Source organism: Octopus bimaculoides, chromosome 3 (assembly GCF_046866305.1).
Source record: "Octopus bimaculoides isolate indiv1 chromosome 3, ASM4686630v1, whole genome shotgun sequence".
Classification (NCBI taxonomy): Eukaryota; Metazoa; Mollusca; class Cephalopoda; order Octopoda; family Octopodidae; genus Octopus; species Octopus bimaculoides.
In genome coordinates, this window is record NC_142930.1 from 102114360 (window position 1) to 102134916 (window position 20557).

Consider the following 20557-nt stretch of genomic DNA (forward strand, 5'->3'; position numbering starts at 1 on the left):
CTCTGGACCTTTACTTCATGTTTGTAACTGTAATTTTTTAATGAATCTCTTCACTAGACTGCTATGAAGTCATCACTATATAAAAGTTCCCATGAACATCCGATTTTAACTTGCTTACATTAGCTCTATCCTGTAATATTTTTGCTAAATCTCCCATCTCCTTTCAAAATTTGCTCTATCAGTTTGAAGTAAACTTTTGTAACCACCCTTCTCTGGTGCTTCTGAATACAAATATACGATAAAAAAAGAGATATAATACGTTTTTGCATGATTTGTTTAACTATACAATTAATTTGCATAGTAGTTTATGAAATTGCTGAATAAACTCTCATAATAGCATCATTACTACATCTCTTTCTTTTCATTGTCACAGTGGGGAAATTGCATATTTAATGACATTAAAAGTCATATGTAGCTCATTTTTTTATAATCTAGAATGCTTCATACCTCTGATTCTCATGTCATATATTTTATCTTCTCTAGTTCTCTATTACTTCTTGCTACTACTTGTCTTCTGTCTTTTCTGGTTTGGCATATAGCACTAATACCCCAAACCACTGTACTACTGCACTACAGTGCTGTTCACTTTCTGACTGGAACGTTGCTTGTCTACAGAACCATTGTGGTTTCTGTTTAACTCCTGTACAATGGCTATATTTCTCTTCTTAATGGAAAGCATCCTTTTGTCTTGATTGTTAAGTTTCAACTGACAAATAACTGTTTTAATTAAAACGTCTTCCTTCTCCTGGCTGAAGTTTATTTACTAAACTTTGGCAAAGAATTTCAAACAGTTTTTTTTTATGAATTTCATTCTAGATGGGTGTTTTTACTTTTCCCAGACACTTTACCATTTTACTATAAGCAAATGAGATTGCAGTATTAAAATATGTTGGGTGGTTGGTGTTAGGAAGGGCATCCAACTGTAAAAATCCAGCCAAAACTGTCACAAAAGTCCTGTACAGGCTTCTACCTGACCGGCTCTTGTCAAATCATCCCACCCATGACAGCATGAAAAGCAGACATTAAATGATGATATGATGATGATGATGATGATTGTCATAAAAGTGTGAGAAGTCTCAAGATTTATAATCTAACTGAAAGTAAAATAATGCTAGGCAAAGGCATTATTTTAATCGTATAAACAAATTTAAATAAGAGTTATACTGTGGACAACAACAATGTTGATTGCAGTATGAATGATAAATATTTAAAGGCAGTCAAGTAAAGCAGAGCAGCATTTTTCATCTATTTATTTTCAATTGATTATCTAATTATCTTCTGATATCAAAAAGTAAACTGATTTCAAGTATGACTTTCTTACTAAATGTTGTAACTCAATTGGATTATGGTATTTTATGTAGAAACAGTTTTAATATCTGATATATACAAATATTGAAAAAAAGTGGGCAGATGTTTTATTTAAATAAGCAACAGACATGACTTGCAACTTCAATGCAGATGATATACTAGTTTAATAAATTAAGACATACAATTTAAAAGACTATTATATATTTGCATTTGTTTACTGTAAATACATTGTGGACTTTTTTCCAAAACCTTCTTTTAAATGTCTATAACAGAAAAGAACTTGAATACAAGACAAATAACATATAGTTCCTGAGTCTCAGTTTAAAAGACTTCAGCAGATTATTTTGATTAAATTATTTTGTTTGATTTTAATGAGCTATTACAAAGTGAGGAAAATTTGATGGATTTTAATGATTTCTGGTGTAAAAATGGCTAGCTACAGTATATGTAGTAAAACTAGAGAGTATTTAAATAATCAATGTGTGCATTTCAAATTCTGTATGGACTTTAAATCAATACCTTGCAACTGATAGAGTAATTGATAAATAATAAGTTAATGTGTTACATACACAAACATTGAGAAGATATCATCGTCGCTTTCATTGTTATGATGATGATCATCATCATCATTGTCTGTCTTTTCAGATTGGCATGGCTTGGATTGAATTTTGAGGCAATGTTTTACAGCCAGATTCCCTTTCTGATGCTACCTCATGTAGTTTTATAACACCAAGATATGGTGTACCAATTCAAAAACTGGAATATGCATAGTAGTCAGTTTTCTGAAGCAATGTATCTATAGACATAACTTGAATCATTTAAATATCACTTTGAAAAACATTTCCTTTTGATAAAGAAGCTTTAGAATTAGGGTTTGTAGTTAAAATAGAAGTAAAAATAACAGATTGGTCTTAAACAGCAATATAGTTTATTTCTATTTTTGTTTCTGTCTACTTTATGAACTGCAAGTTGTTTCTTTACCGCTTCACGAAAATTACATGATTATTATAAATTTATATGATGAATAATAAAAAAATAAGCAATGAAAAGATGTCTGACAACAACAAAAGAACTAAATAATCCATGTATTAATTCCAATACCTGTAAATATTTGATATTTTACATAATATCAATATATCTTCAAAACCTTCATCTCAGATCAATACATCAGGCAATAATTTTTTTTACTCAACTTTGAGTGATAATATATTCTGACCATTTGTCAATCAAATCAAAAATACAGCAAATAATATTTTTATTTTCTATAAACAAAGTAAAAGCTTGGCAATATTGGCAATAATGGTTTGATGTTTTATTGAAGATAATTTTATCATTGGTGTTATATCTCCTTTTTTCATATTTATATGGATAAGTTCAAAATTTCCCCTCTTCACTAACATAGCATCCAACTATTTTATTTCATAGTATATTTTTCTGCCCAACTTTCCCTTAAACATTCTAAGTACTGCTTCCATCTAAGCTTACAGACTTGCCTTTCTTCTTCTCATTAGCCCATCTGCCCAACCTCATATACCATATAATACACACTGTAACCAATTCTTAGAACTAAACAGGAAATTGAAAAACAAGTCTCGCAAGAGGGAGTAATTTTGTATCAGTGATTCAAAGAATGTTCTATGCACAAGGTTAAGATTAGCTAAAGAATAATGTGAAGAATACAAAATATATAAAAGGAGTATACCCCTGTAGTCATCTTTTGACTATAACCAAGAATTCAGAATTGGATGTCCTTGCAAAAAATTATGTGGTGATGGCCAAACTTATATTATAGAACTTACAGAAAAGTATCAGGAGGTAAAATAAAAGTTCATCATGTCAAAGACCTAATTAACAGACAACAAAAATAAAACATTTCATAAGTGGCCAAGCTCAAAATCAAGAAGTTGATTCGTTTGAGTTCAATACTGCATACTCAAAGCCCACAAGAAGTATGCAATATTTATTCAACTGCAAGTCTCAGCAGATTAACTGGCCATTAGACTAATAGATACATCAGATAAATAAAAATAGCAAGATGTAGCCTTTTGATTGTTTTATGGTATGCAAATGATAGGTAGCTTACACTACCTACATGACATAATTAGATCATACAGTTATATTTTAACTGTTAAAGTCTTATACAACAAATATCTGCAACACTACACAAAACTGTAGTTTGAGTGTTGTTGTTTGGAGACAAAAACTGAAGTTAGACACTCTTCTGCATGAGAAACAAAGTTTAACCACATTTTAGAAAGAGATTCCTATCAAAACAGTTCCTTTTTTGTACTGTTTGGGTTTATTTTTGCATTTGGAGTGGATTTCCCTGGATATTTTCTTCCATTGATTTTAAAACTTAATGGAAGTTAATATCTCAAGAGGTGAGTTAAAATTCCATGGTATCATCTATTAATGAGTTCTTTACTATAATTTATCTATTAAAGATTGTAAACACTAACTAAGTGATATTGTGATTTATTGATTCTGAGCTTGAGTGGAATTATGACATGTTTGATATTGCATTAATGCTTTTGTTGACATATAAAAAAGATATAAAGGTATAAAAAAAGAAACAATTTTCTGATATATTTTAAATATAAGCTCATTTCATACTGTTGGGTTAATGAAAGAGTATGATTATTGTAATAACAAAAAATAACAATAATTTTTAATAAAGAGACAAAAGCTACAAAACTTTTGAATGGAGGTGATATTGCATACCTGGGAGTTCTGCAGTTTCCAAGTTACGGAGACTAAGTGGTGCACTAATTCAGCTCTGAGACAGGAAATTGATGCCCTAGAATCATTATCGTGTAAATATATGTTGAAACACATATGTGTAATCAACTTAACTGCACTCAACATACCTTAGTAGGTAAATGTGACATGACTACAGGTAAAAAAAAACAAAACAACTAGCAAAAATCACATTTACAGAAGACACCAGCAATTGTTATATTGCATCATCATCATCATCGTTTAACGTCCGCCTCCCATGCTAGCCATTGTTGAGAGTCTTTTAATATTTGGTGGTTGTCTTTAACTGTTGATAATTTCTGATTCTTAAATTATTTTTCTGAGATTTGATGATGGCTGTAGGATTAAAAGGTAATATTTGATTGAATGTGAGATATCATGATTTTTAGGAGAGCTCAGTTTTAACAGACTCATCTTCCTTAATTGCTAGAATGTCAAAAGAAGGAAGTCCCCCTTTCATTCATTTCCATAGTGACTTCTGCATGCTATTTATTGACTTGAAGCGTATTTTCAGGTCTTACTTATGTTCTAAATATGAAGCAGTCATTCGGTTTTCTAGTTTCCTTTTAAATAGACTTGGAAAAGCTAATCAAAGATAATCCCATAACAAGCATTTACTTTTTCTTCAAGAAATCCCAATACTAGTGTTGCAAATGTGGTTGCAGCTATCATGTTCATTGCTGTTGCTTTTATTTGAAGGTAATATGGGTTATCAAAGAAATAACTGTTTTCTATCATGAATTATAATTCTTCAAGAATAAACTCTTTTGGGATTTTTTTCTGAATTCTGTGTGGGTATCTATCTAGAATTTAGCTGCTTTTAAGCTTAATCCATGGGGGATACGCGGAGAGAGGCTGGTCATATTGAAACTAACCAGGATCATCTTTATATTCATTCTTTGAACTATCTGGTAATTAAGGTAAGTAAGACTGTTACAACTGATTTCTTGCAGTCAACCATAATCCTAGAAACAACTTACATTCAGCCAAATAATATTTTTCAATCTTACAACAATCATCAAATCTCAGGAAAATAATTAAAGAATCACAACATATCACAGTAATATAAAATGATTAAAACCTAATAAGTGAATAATAAAACAAAAATCAGTTTGTTTGATAGACAAGCCAGCATTCACCAATTCTCTCTATACACAGGCCCCACAGTGAATTGTGTCATCTTGCTATTATTTCAGCCATTACAAAAAAAAAAAAGTGCATGAAATTTTGTAACTTCACCTTGCACTTTAGAATGTGCATTTATACAAAACTCTCTCTCTCTCTCTCTCTCTCACACACACACACACCTATTTCTAACACAACAATTAATCTAAATTGAATTATTAAAGTATTAAGTTTAAGCAACCCTCACAAATTCAACCAAGATATCTTCAATAAATGAATCCTAAACGAAAGCAATTTTCCAGGTGAGCATAAAATAAAATGAACAGTAGCAAAATTTATTATGAAATACTCAACAACCTTGTAAGAATCAGAATATACTTTGAAACCAATCATACTTAAATAAACAAAATGAAATTTTGTAGTGAGTAAGTTATAAGTAATAAGGAAGTAATATTCTGAATAAAATTATGATATCAGTACATGAATGAGCAACAAATTAATTCATTAAAATACTCAAGTATATTCTGTTGAGAATAAAAGAGTTTGAGTATAAGAGAAACTAACAGTATGAAATACTAAACCAATCAGATTTCTGAAGCTGAAATTGCATACTTTGATTTATCTTCATATATATGGAATTTATATGGAAACTAATAACTCAAAGATGATCTAATATAAATAATTCAAATTCTTTTTCTCTGTTCCCAATGTTTTGTTTATATCTTTAATCGATTAATTACTTGTATAAAAATGTATAATTTACAAAATGTCTGGTCAGTAACATCACTTTCAAAACACATATACTATACAATAATCTCTGCGTACTTATACATGTACACATTAGATTTATGAGCAAGGATTGAATTGAAAGTTTTATTAAATTATATATTTGGCTATGTATATACTTATAAAAATCAAAATTTTATAATAGCCTCTGCATCCATACTTTTATCAAATACTTTCTACAATTAAGGCTCCATGTGTATCTGTAAAGTATGAGTCTATGAGAATATTTCTTTTGATATCCATGAATTATAGTATTGATAAAAGTGGTGCAATAAAGATAAATTTCCCAGTTTTTATTAGAAAAGACGAAAGTGGAACAACAAGAGTTAGAATGAATGTTATTGATGGATGATAAGACAGACAAAAGCAAAAAAAAAAACAAAAAACTATAAGAAAAAAATAAACCTTTTTAAGTTGCAGAATAAAGTAGTGCAAATGTGAGAATACTGGGAATTCTTTACCTAAAATTTTTATTGTTATCAACAAAACATTATATATTGAGAAATCAATCAGATGTTTTTGTTCTTTTGGTAGGATGAATAAAACAGAAAAGGTTTCCTTTACCACTCTTTACAGTAATTAGGTACATACATTATAATTTTACCCAAACAATATGAGAGTGAATAATGTAGATAATGAAAAATGAAAAAGAATAAAAAAGAAAACTAAACTTTATGAAATGCAGGCATAAGTCTCCATTATTTTCTTATTCTTTTTATTCATTTATTTAGAATCCAGACATCACTAAAGTAAAATATCTTCTTGTATTGGCTGTTTCTTTTCTTAAGGATAGAAGCTCAATCTTGAGTATCAACAATAATGTATAAAGGAATAGCATTCAAACATAAAGAATATGCTCCAGGTTGGACAGAACACAACTAATGGTTTTCTGTATATATTTCTAATATGATTTTTGTTTCTGTGATGTTATGTAATAAATGAAACAATAATAGTTTGTGACACTTGACTCAAATAGCAGAAGAGTTGTTTAATACCACTGTTACAAAAAATAACAATCAGAGACCCATATATCAAAGTGATTTTTCAATGACTGATACCACAGTTCAGCATCTGGTTTAAGTACCGAGCGAATTCACCCATCATATGATACACTAATTATTAAAAACTACACTAAATATTTAAAGAAAAGCAATGAACTATGAAATTGAAAAATTAGCAAAAGTTAGCAATAATAGTGTAACTCAAGTCCGAAATTAGATTTTATGGTAAAAGTAGTTCCCTGTAAATGATGAAGTTAATCATCATTAATAAGCCATAGGGAAAACTGAGAAATAATCTTACGTTTGCTGCTTCTCAGAAATTCTTCCGCTTGAAAAATAGCATTGTTGTGGGAAGAGAGAGGATTGGGAGTGTTACTGAAATCTAGAATTGAATTAGCAATTGTAAGTCTGATTCTGTAAGCTTAACTATTTGATCTTGAGAAATCAGACATAATAATGGCAAATCACAAAGTTAAATCCATTACTTTTCATGAAAAAACGCATAATTACATCCCAGTTTCTTCTATTAACAGATCATTTTTGCATATATGTATATGATTTTTTTATAAGATCAGGGTTAAGAGAAATTATCATAGAAGAGACACCATCTGGAGTATAACATTCATAGCATAGAATGAATTGAATGAAATACTCTGAAAAAATGATTTTCCAAAAGATATTCTGGAAGATTCTGCAATTCTAAAGCTACTGCACTGGCTTACACGTTGTCTGATGGTGTTCTTGCATTACCCATTTCTTCTAGGATTTTTGAAAATGGTTCTGTTTTATATGATTTCTTGTTATCTAAGAAAATTTTGGATTTCTACTAACAGGAATTGAGCTATACTATCACTATGGATAGCACCAGGTGTTCCAAATAGAGAAAATAGTTCTTTGAGGCATCAGACAAGGATATGAAAGGTGTTATCTGCAAAAAGGTACCATGAGTATTAATCAAGTGTTGCTAAAAGATTTTGCTTTGATATCATGATAGTTTAGATCCAACAGAATCTAATGAGATGTTTTCAATGTAACTTGACATCCTTTACAAGGTGCTCGTCCATTTTACTGTAAAATTTAAGTTTTGATTCAGAGCATGTTCAGAAGTCATAACATGTTACAAACATCCTTAGAAGTAAATAGGACATTTTACATAAAATAACATATTTTTATCCCTCAGAGTAGTAATTCACTATGAATTTGCTGGAGAAATTGGCGTAAATCTTTAAATTACAATGGGAAAATGCCATTTTGAGATTCCCTCAGTAAGTAAAAGTGTGTGGCATTTGTATTATATGACCTTGCTATAGCACCATTGAATATATTATATAAGTAACAATAAAAGAATAAAAGAATTTTAAAAATTATTCCAATGGAATAATTGTTTTACTTAAGTAATAGAAATGACAATAATCACATTAGTATATGTTTTCTTTTCCTGAGTGACTTATATATCCGTTTTGCTATGGCAATATTACATAGATAAATGGCTGCGGAAAAGTTATGGCATAGATCCAAACCAAAATAATTACAATGGCATGAAAAAGAAAACTGGCTTTTAGACAACCATTAACAAAAAGAATGAAATGATAAAAAGTGAGGACAACACAATGAAAGGACAAATGAACAATAGCTAAATGATGAGTTGAAGTTTTAATGAACAGTTATTAATAGTTTTCTTTTTTGTATCGAGACTCTGATAAAACAATTCTTTACAGAAAGCAATTTTTGCTTATTACTTAAAAAGCTTTAAGAGATAAAAGATAAAAATTCAAAACTTCAACAATATTGATTAAAAAAAGAGATTTTAATTAAAAGGGAACAAAACAACTTGAATAAGTATATTATAAAATAAATTATCTCAACTTCAAATTTTAGGCCCAGTATTGAATAATACCAGCTTTTGATAGCATTCATGACTGAATAGAGGAAATGTTTAGTATTAAAAAAATCACAAGCTCAAGGATTTATTACTTCATATAAACACGAAAGCTTAAGTACATAATTGCAGTTTAGAAAATTCCATAAATTAGTAAATAATTAAATAATTTAATCAATGAATCAAAATTTATGTAGTTTTAATGAAAGACTGAATTCTGATCAGTTAAAAGATGAATGACAAAAAAATTTGAGTTCAAATATACTTGATTCGAAGTTGAAAAAATTTGGTAGTCTTCTTTCAATAAACTGAAATATCAAAAATTAGCCTGCATCAATTCAGTATTCTAAAAATTATTGGTGCAATCTATGAAGATTGTTTCAGATAAATAATGGTAACTATAATTCAAACAACTTCTAAATATTAACCTTAACCAACCAGAAGCTGACTATGTCATGAAAGACTAACATAAAGAATTGCTGAACAAATATAAAAGTCTATCCAGGAGATAATCATAAATCTAAAATATATGTATTCGTAGAAATTTAACAGTTAAAAATAACAATATTTTAAAGTAAACATTTCCATCTGAATAAAAAATATATGATCAAATATAATGTAATCAAAATGAAAAGAAAGGAAAAGACAGTGAACATAAATACAGAAAAACCTTCATTGTTTAAATTGTAAAAGAACAGAAAAAGTTACGAAAAGAAATTATCAAAGCACTAAGACTTTTCCATGAAAAACACTCTTGAAATATTTTAATACTTACAAATTTAAAATAAACAAAATAAATTGATAACTCTTGTTTAATTTTATGAAATTCTTTTCAAGAAAGTTTAACTGAGTATTTTTTTCATATGCTATGAATGAAGAACATTAATCAACATATATTTTACCACAGAACGGACAATAAAGTAAACACTCTACAAGATCATTCAATATGTTGACATTCATGTTTTTGATTTGGAGTACATTAATATAAAATAATCTTTGTTGCACAACTTGCAATGAGATATTTCCCAGATATTTATCCAGTATCTTGTTGAATTAATTTATCAAATACTTTTCCACCTAAAATTGGATAAATATTTATTGTGTATTTATACTTTCTTGGCTTATGTTTCACTTCCTTGTCATACCTTGCACAGTAATGTATAACTGCCATTACTTAATTGCTTCCCCAAAGAAGGATGCTAAACTGCAGATTGTCTGTTATGGGAAAGCAAAATAAATTATAGGAAAATATTCGTCTTTTTCTGCTGATTGAATAATTAGGAAATATGTATTTTATTTTTGCTGTTTTTAAGATAGCATAAGTATGCATATATGTCTAGGAAGTTTAACTTCAGAGTAGAAAACTAAAACTTTACTCCTAGAAGTCATGTTTAGTTTTCTCAGACTAAGCCTAGATGAAACTGGAATAATTTTGTAGAATATGTTGAATTCAGTTAGAACCCCATTCACACAATACTTCTGATTAATGTTTAACATTAATTGTCTGCATTTAATAGTTATGCTTTGTTTTAAAAAGTAATAAATTTCTGTAGAAATCCTTTGATTTCTCAGTAATAAGAGATATCATACAAAGCAATATATTCTTATTGTTGAAAATTTGCATTAGCTCATTGTCAAATGTTTTTGTGAGAAGACATCTCAACTATCCTAACAGATTTGACATAATTTTACTCATATAAAAGGTGTTTAACCTATTTGTCAGAACCACTAAAACACTGGAATGAATCAGTAACTAATATTAGTGAGGCAAAGTATATTTTTGAATAAGTTCTGATGGAAGTTAGAAATAACACTCTCACTTGAAAATGAACTGTTGAAGATTAATTAAATTAATACAATAATCATCACAAAGTGAGCTGTTTGATGTAACTTTGGCTGATATACTTACGAAAAAGAAATGAACTGGAGTTTCAGAAAACATATCCAATGCAACTTTAATTATTATAATACCCATAAAGTTATTTTTATAAAACTGAAATAGGACTGAAATATTTACGATAAAAATGTGATATAAGAACCCTATTTTAATTTCCCTGAAGCAAACGGTTTCAAGTAAAACTATTGTTTTAGAAAATTTAATACTACAACATCACTATTAAATTTGAAATCAAGTTTAGCAACATTTATTTTAAAAAAGCAGGACCTCGTACACTGACCATTTACAAGATATAACATATTCAGCAAATAGAAGCTAGAATAGCAAATACATGTCTTTCTATATAATACGCTATTAAAATTATAAATTATTGTTAGAAGCTTTAATTCATAACAATTTCCTTAACTACAACTAATTTCTCAGAGCATGAAAGAATTATTTAAATTGTTTCATGCACTAAAGATTTGTGCTGCAATTTCTAAGTTTTCAAGTAAAAGCTGATAAAAATCATAAAAAATTTACTCAGATTACTAGGAAAATGTAATTTTTTGTACACCCAAATTATGAGACAATATAACTAATATTATGCAATAGTTATAACAATTCAAACATTAGAAATTATATATATCTAATTTAAATATTTACAAATATTGAGATGAAAATGTTTTTCAAAAGTTAATAAAATAATCTCCTAAAGTCAAAAAAGCACTACTATTGCTACCACAACAAGCATCAAAATTCAGTTGTTCACAATGATGCCAGCCTTCTATAACACAACCCTGCATAGAAAACATATTTATTTTGCAGAGATTCATATGTTAGATGGAACATTCAGTCAGTTTAAGATTTCCACAATTTAACCAAATCAATACTGTGGAAGATTTCTCCATGTAAGTTAAATGGCATAACTACAGGGTTTTACCCCCCAGACTTTGGGAGGTCATAATGTTCAGAAAAATGAATATTGTTTAATGAAATTTTCTATGCATATAGTATTTACTATGTAGAATCCGAATATACAAAAATTTCCGGTGAAAGTGTTTTGGAATGGGGGTGGGGGACAATTTTCGGAAATTCCAACAGAGTCCACTTAAATTCTTCTTAACTTCCAGGAAAATTAATATTTTTTCGTGAAATTTTCTACAAATATACCTTGATGTATGTAGATTTCGAACATGTAGAAATTTTGAAGGAAACTACTGCAGGTTATTTTTGAGAAGCGTTCCCCATTCGGTGGTGTTTCGGAGCAAGTCGTCCATATTTGTTTCATTTTTCTCTATTATGTGCGTATGTGCATCCGTAGATTTGTAATGAAGTAATAAGCAGAAAAGAGAAGCCGTCATAAGAAAACTTTCGTTCAAAATAACATGCACACGATTTTTTTTCTCAATAGAAGTAAATTCCAAAGTAAACGTTTCTAGTAGAGAAGTAGAAGAGAACAGAAGCAGCGTATTACTTCATTAGAAATCTACGGATGCACATACGCACATAATAGAGAAAAATGAAACAATTATGGACGACTTGCTCCGAAACACCACCGAGTGGGGAACACTTCTCAAAAATAACCTGCAATTGTTTCCTTCAAAATTCCTACATGCTCGAAATGTACATACATCAAGGTATATTTGTAGAAAATTTCACGAAAAAATATTAATTTTCCTGGAAGTTAAGAAGAATTTAAGTGGACTCTGTTGGAATTTCCGAAAATCGTCCCCCACCCCCATTCCAAAACACTTTCACCGGACATTTTTGTATATTCGGATTCTACATATTAAATAATATATGCATAGAAAATTTCATTATAAAATATTCATTTTTCTGAAAGTTATGACCTCCCAAAGTCTGGGGGGTAAAACCCTGTAGTTATGCCAGTTAAATTATGAGGTATGTAAACTATAAGATACAACTGAGTATGTCGATACATATGCATTATTTCAATATGCATTTAGTATAAGTTTGTATAAATAACATTGATGCAATTATTAGCATTTAAATAATGGTGATATCATGAATTTAAGAGGTAGATTTTCATTACACTAGCAATATATTATACTTGGAACTGTAAAGTAAATGAACTTCTGAAACTGAAGTAACTAGAGTTATTTTACTGAAGATAGCAAACAAAATGCATATAAAAACTGACATTAAATTTATAGAAATGCATGAGAAGTTAATTAGCTATCTGAATTAATACATTTAAAATTGTCTCATTTCTTGACCATTAGTCAAAAATCTTTCAAAATATGTATATTTTTGTTAATAGATGAAGTTGTAATTTGTTTGCTTTATGTTTGAATATCTTTACACAACAAAATTCTAAGATTGTTTTGGACATAAGTAGTGACTTCTCAAAATAAGATTATAAACTTACTACATTAAATTTAATAATATTAACAGAGAATTGATGTTAATTCTACAAAATAAAGTCATATATTATTGTTATTGTAGCTCCAAATCTTTCCTGACTGAGGAAGATTAATGATCAAATAACCAATCTGTTATTTTCTCAGACATTGCATATCTTAAACTTATCCTCATTATGTGTCACACACTGTCTGAAGCTCAGTAACTACATACTTCCACTGCAGTAGAGAAGAAATAGTTGTTGTAAAGAAGCAGTATATTTTAAGTGACCTTCCAAGTTCTTCTCACTATCAATTCTGAGACAAAAGGTTGAAGGGACATCTATCTCAGTACTTGGTTGGATGAAAGGCAAAGATGACCTCAGCAGGATTTGAATGGAAAGCATTGAAACATCTAATGGAAGGGATTTGTTCAACTTTCTAACAATTTGCGAAATGACTATCTTGCACATAATACACAGTGTGCTTTCCTGATCAATATGGTATAGTGTAATTTGAAGAAAATTTTATTGTGATTTCTCTTAGGTTACATAACCATAGAGAGGCTTTCTCACTGATTCATACGAGATCATATTTAATGATGATGAATCAAGATAATTGTTCTGAACAGTATCTGTATCTTTTCATCAATGTTCATGCTGTTGCTACATTCTTTTCTAATATGAAGCATGTTTTTGCATACAAAAATATAAATTTTTATTATCAGAATCAGGTCGGAGGTAAGTTTGAAATAGTAAAAGAAAATCTACACTTTGTTTCACTACCAAACAATATTATATTAGTCCTTCAGTCATCTTAAATTATGGCAATCATATCATTTTACCAAAAACCTCAAATACACAGTGTGTATTATATACTCATAATTATATATGTACCTCCCAAAGCAAATTGTAGCATACTTGTTAAGTTTCATTTAATTCACATTTGTATAATGTCAGACTTTAAATTTTAATTCATGAAGTTACATAAATAATATCTTATACAATGATTAACTTTTATTATGCTGATAACTTGGTTCTCATTGCTGAATCTGGGAAAGGGCCACAGCAAATATTTCAAATCCAGAAAAAAAGTTTAATGGTCAAAGAACTGAAGGTCAACATAACAAACACAGAAGTACTAATTAGTTACTGAGAACACAACATCCAGTGATATATGAGAAGTTACCTTGCTCAATTTGTAGATAGGAAGTTGGAAGAACTCAATAATGTGTCTTCAGTGCAGTGATTAGGTGCACAACAGATACAGTGGAATTTCCGCCAGGCTGTTCATGACTCAAGAATTTCAGATGCCATAAATGCACAAGAGTAGATAACTGTAAGAGTACCCATAAAGTGAAGTACCTCTACAGCTAAGAGACTCACTACACATAGTAGGTATCTACTATGTTTAGTGTGTCTAATTTGTGCTACATGTAGTAATAATATAGTTGCTTGAATAAGAAAAAAAGCAAAAGTTTATGGAGCTATTACCTCTGTTGCCAACTTTGGGCTTTTCTCTTCATACCAAAACCAGGCTGTATGAAGCATGTGTAAGAATAATAGGTTTTAAGGTTTTTTTTTTACTTTGGAAACATAGTTAGGCTAAAAAAAGTAACCTATGCAGTATTAATTACTTTAAAACATTGCAAAAATCGAGATATACAAGGTCGATCCTTTTCAAGAACATAAATAAAACTTCAGTCCTGCATAAAAATATAACTAAGTAAAATCTTGTCAAATATAGCTAATATGTAAAATAATTAAATAGTCAGAAAACATTAAAACTGTCATAACTAAGATACAAAAAGTCAAAATATTTCAGATGCACCATGGAAATTGCTCAGATAAAGAAAGAAATTATAAGAAGAGATGAAAGTAGCCAAAAGAAGTAAATATATATATATATATATATATATATATATATATATATATATATATATATATAATGTCTTACATTTAAGATGATTCCCATGCTTTCCCTGATGAGAAGGTTACAATTTTAATATCAAAGATCCCTATGGATCACACAGGTTGTATTCCTTTGAAACATATGTAGGAATAAAGTATGCAATTATAACATGCGTTTTCTCCAATCCTTAAATTCTTAAATATACTCAAATACCCAAAATTTCAAGGAGTTCCTGCCTTAAAAATAGGAGCTAACCACAGTTATTTTGTGTTCTTTGCTACATTGGTTTCTATTAACCCATTTATTCTATCAGAAGAATTTTTATTCATTAATATAGAAGAAATACACATAATTATATATATATATATATATATATATATATATATATATATATAAATATATATATATATATATATATATATATATATATATATATATATAAATATATATATATATATATATATATATATATATATATATATAAATATATATATATATATAAATATATATATATATATATATATAAATATATATATATATATATAAATATATATATATATATATATATATATATAAATATATATATATATATATAAATATATATATATATATATAAATATATATATATATATATAAATATATATATATATATATAAATATATATATATATAAATATATATATATATATATAAATATATATATATATAAATATATATATATATATATATATATATATATATATATATATATATATATATATATATATATATATATATATATATATATATATATAAATATATATATAAATATATATATAAATATATATATAAATATATATATAAATATATATATAAATATATATATAAATATATATATATATATATATATATATATATATATATATATATATATATATATATATATATATATATATAGGCGTAGGAGTGGCTGTGTGGTAAGTAGTTTGCTTACCAACCACATGTTTCTGGGTTCAGTCCCACTGCGTGGCATCTTGGGCAAGTGTCTTCTACTATAACCTTGGGCCAACCAAAGCCTTGCGAGTGGATTTGGTAGATATATATGTATATGTATGTGTATGTATATGTTTGTGTGTCTGTGTTTGTCCCCCCAACATTGCTTGACAACCGATGGTGGTGTGTTTACGTCCCTGTAACTTAGCAGTTCAGCAAAGAGACTGATAGAATAAGTACTAAGCTTACAAAGAATAAGTCCTGGGGTCGATTTACTTGACTAAAGGCGGTGCTCCAGCATGGCCACAGTCAAATGACTGAAACAAGTAAAAGAGTAAAGAGTAAGAGTAAATATATATATATATATATATATATATATATATATATTGAGAGGGCATGACAGAGAGTGAGTGGGAGAAGTCAAATTGCTGAGAGAGCTGCGTAGAGAAAGAAAGAGGAAAGTTAAGAGAGATAAGTAAAGGCATGAGTGAATGAGAATCAGAAAAAAGGGTGGAGATAAATATATTCATCAAAAAATGATAGAGAAAGTGAGAGAACAAAAATGATAGAAGTAGCATATAATTTGTTTAAAATAAATGCAATTTTATTATCATTATTTTTTATTTTAACTTAGAAAAATAAGAATTTCTAAAACAGCAGAACCTCACAGTACAAGTGTACCATTGTACAAGTAATTTGCTGTATGAGCCAAAGCTTGTGCGAAGTTTTGTCTTGAAGTATGAGTGGAAATCCGCAGAACAAGTGAGTTTCATACAAGTAACCGCTAGTTGGCGCTGAGCTTGCACATGCTCTCCCAATAAGTGCAGCATCAGTTTGCTCAGTTCACGTGTTTATCTTGTAGTAGCATCCCTGTTGTGTTTTCCCAGGGTTTCTCTTAGTTTTGTGCAGTTTTTGCTATTATTTTATAATAACTACATGTGTCCTAAGAAAGTTAATGCAAAGGACAGTGCTGTGAAGAAGAAAAGCTGGTTATGACAAAAATGAAGAAGGAAATCATTAATAAACATGAGAGAGGAGTGTGTGTAGTGGACATAGCACATGAATACGACCGAAAAACATCAACCATCGTGAAGAAAAAGAACGAGATCAAGGCCGTTACAATAGCAAAGGTTGTCTCCAGGCTCTTTAGGAAATGTGCATCTGTCCATGTAGAGATGGAAAAATTGCTTCTCCTGTGGATCAACAAGAAGCAACTCACAGGGGATACAATTATGGAGACCATCATCTGTGAGAAAGCACAAGCATTGTATGCGGATCTCCTCAAGCAGAACCCAGGAACATCAATGGAGAAGACACCAGCAGACATATTTAAAGTCAGTCGTGGCTGGTTTGATAATTTCAAGAAGTGGACTGGTATTCATAGTGTCACAGGTATGGAGAAGAAGCAAGTTCTGAGTTGAGGGTTTCGTGTGTGAATTCCATCAGCTCATCACAGCCGAGGGGTACATCACACAGCAGATATTCAGCTGTGATGAAGCTGGCCTTTTCTGGAAAAAAATGCTCAGAAGAACCTACGTAATGCAGAAAAGAAGAAAATGCCAGGCCACAAGCCTTTGAAATATAGGCTAACTCTCACCCTTTGTGCCAATGCCAGTGGAGGCTTAAAGATTAAGCAACTCTTTGTTTACCATGCCAAAAACCCACAACTGTTTAAGTCGCAGAAAATCCTGAAGGAGAAACTGCAGATCATGTGGATGGCCAATGTTAAAGCCTGGGTCACTAGGCAATTCTTCGCCAAGTCAATCAACCTTGTCTTCGGATCAGCAGTGGAAAAGTACCTTCTGGAGAATGATGTTCCTTTCAAGGCCCTCCTCATCCTCAAAAATGCTCAAAGGCCCTCCTCATCCTCAAAAATGCTCCTACAAACAGTTCTATATTTTACTAAATAGTTCCTGGTTTCCTTTAATATGTTTGAAGAGAATGAATCACAAATAGCTTATGTAGACAGCACACATTCAACTTTTGATGTATTGCAATTTATGAATAATGATTTCAGGCATGGGATTAGTCTTTTAGTTCCTATTAAAACCTAATGATTATTACAAGACTGAGAAAATGCTAAAAAGTAAAAGGCTTTCAATAACTGCAAAGGAAATAAAGATTGCACAAATACATGGTTAGCATTTATACGTAACCATACACTATAGCATTATATACATAGCTTTTTTCATTCCCAAAAGTTATTTTGGATACAATGTAAAGGTGAGTGAGTATTTCTGTTCAAATTTATCTCTCCATTCTCTCTAGTTGAGTAACCTCTCTGAGTTGTTAGCCAGTAACACATCATAATTGTAGACATTTTGTGAGTGAAAATAAAATGCCATCTGGTCCTCACTTGGTCCTCAGTACCTTTAGTAGAATACATTCTGTTGCAAGCATTTCATAAAACTGTAAATCTCTTCTTGCTCGTGTTTTTCCTACAGATATCTGTGAAGGTCTGTAATGGTCATGGAAACTTCCCTTGTCAGACCAACTTATAAACAGAATATTAAAATAGCAAATCTTTACCAACATAAATCAAGGTAACTTACGTTAGCCTCATTATTCACAACAGCAGTGAAATTTCCAACAGTGATAATATATTTATATTGGCAAAGAACACAAAACATTCTTATTGAGTCACGCACATCAACATCAATATCAAAATCAAATCAATTGGAAATTGTAGTTGTGAGCCCCGTGCTGGTAGCACATAAAAAGCACCATCTGAATGTGGCCGATGCCAGTGCCACTTTGACTGGCTTCCATGCCGGTGGCACATAAAAAACACCATCTAATCATGGTTGATGCCAGCTTCTCTGCCCCCTGTACTGGTGGCATATAAAAAGTATCCACTACACTCTCCGTGTGGTTGGCATTAGGAAGGGCATCCAGCTGTAGAAACACTGTCAGATCAGATTGGGGTCTGGTACAGCCTCTTGGTTTCCCAGACCCCAGTTGAACCGTCGAACCCATGCCAACATGGAAAACAGATGCTAAACGATGATGATGATGATGATGATGATGATGATTAGTTGTCTTAAAATAACCTTTAGTATTGTAATATTCACTGGTGAAGTAACTGCCTTGCAGAAAACAATATAACTTTTTCATGAGGCAATCACTACAGCAGAGAAAACTTGAACACTAGAAGGACTGAAGCACCTTACATACTATGAATCTTTATTTAATATGTTCCTTTTTTAAAACAGAGTGTTAGTGAAAGATAGAGATAAATCTTAAGTAAATGCAACAGAGCTAGTGTTATTATGAAGAACAGCAAAAAGAATAACAGGTCTTGCACACTGATGCTACTTACTTATATAATATTTTATTTGCACATCAGAAAAATATATATATTCACTATATAATCTTCAACAAAAGAGCTTTGACAATGTATTTAGAAATTGGCTCTTATTTTATTGCAAAGGAAGCAGTTAAATAAATAATGATTTTTGTATTGTGAAAACTATTGATTTCCTTTGCACCAAAATTAATAATGATGGTGCACGTATCTGTATGTACATGTGTGCAATCATGTACACACATTGTTTTACATTTTAAGCTGCTATTTATTGAGCTTAGAAAAACAACTAAATTATCTTCTTATATGTTTAATGTTAATTTCTAAGAACAAATAATTTCTGCTTAGAATTTTAAGTGAAACTGAAAACTTTTCCTATATTCTTTCTAGTTCATTTGAATAACAACTTACTTCATATATCAATTGTAAATATATGTAACTATAAGTAATCCAATGGTTACAGCTGATTAATGTCATATACATTCTTCTGCTTTATCTATTGTTAAAGCTATTCAGTTTATTATTTATCTATTATTAAGTATGGTGTCAGCTTTTAAAAATTATAGTTGATTCATTAATGCTTCTTGAGTTTCTCTTATTCTGCATTTTTCTGGTTTACATAGTTAGCTTTATCTTCTTTTAGAAAAATGCTGTTAATAGAGTGAGTCATAAAGGTTAAAGTATATTGGTTGTATAAGTGATCTAATGACAAAAGTTCTTGATACCATACAAAGTCTTTTGTTTCATCATTCTACTAGACAGTGTCATTGAGATCTACCATTCTAGAAGCACATGTTGATTATCAAGAATTCAGATCCTATTATGAAACAAGGAATTGTTTTATTCCGTTGAATTAACCTAATGATTTCAACAATTCAGGAAAATAATTAGATTTTCAGAATCATCCCACTTATTTTGACATGGAAAATTTAAAGTAGAAATTTTATAACCCAGAAAACTTTGTCTTTGTTGACTGATAAAGCTAAAAAGGCTTAAAAGAAGAAAAGACCCCAGTTGTCCATGAGAATCCAGTAAATTACTTTTTTTATGTTTATAATGCACAATACTTGTCTCATTAAACTATTCTAGCAGATTATTTTTTCTCTTGATTTTATGACATACTGAGTTGCTGAGATCCAAAAATTGTAGAAAATATACTCTAGAAAGTATTTCTTCAAAATACATAAATTAAAAAAAAATCCCATTAAAATGTAAACAATTCAAAGAATTATTGAAGGTGGTTTAATTTTTGTTATGCTGGCCCAAAGATCTTAGG

The 20557-nt window shown here is 29.6% G+C and overlaps 1 protein-coding gene across 5 annotated transcripts in view; it reads right to left on the reverse strand.

Annotated features, from left to right (window-relative positions):
* The window catches only part of LOC106871954 (protein still life, isoform SIF type 1), a 903947-nt gene that overhangs the window by 609952 nt on the left and 273438 nt on the right, over positions 1–20557 (reverse strand). The window lies entirely within an intron of this gene.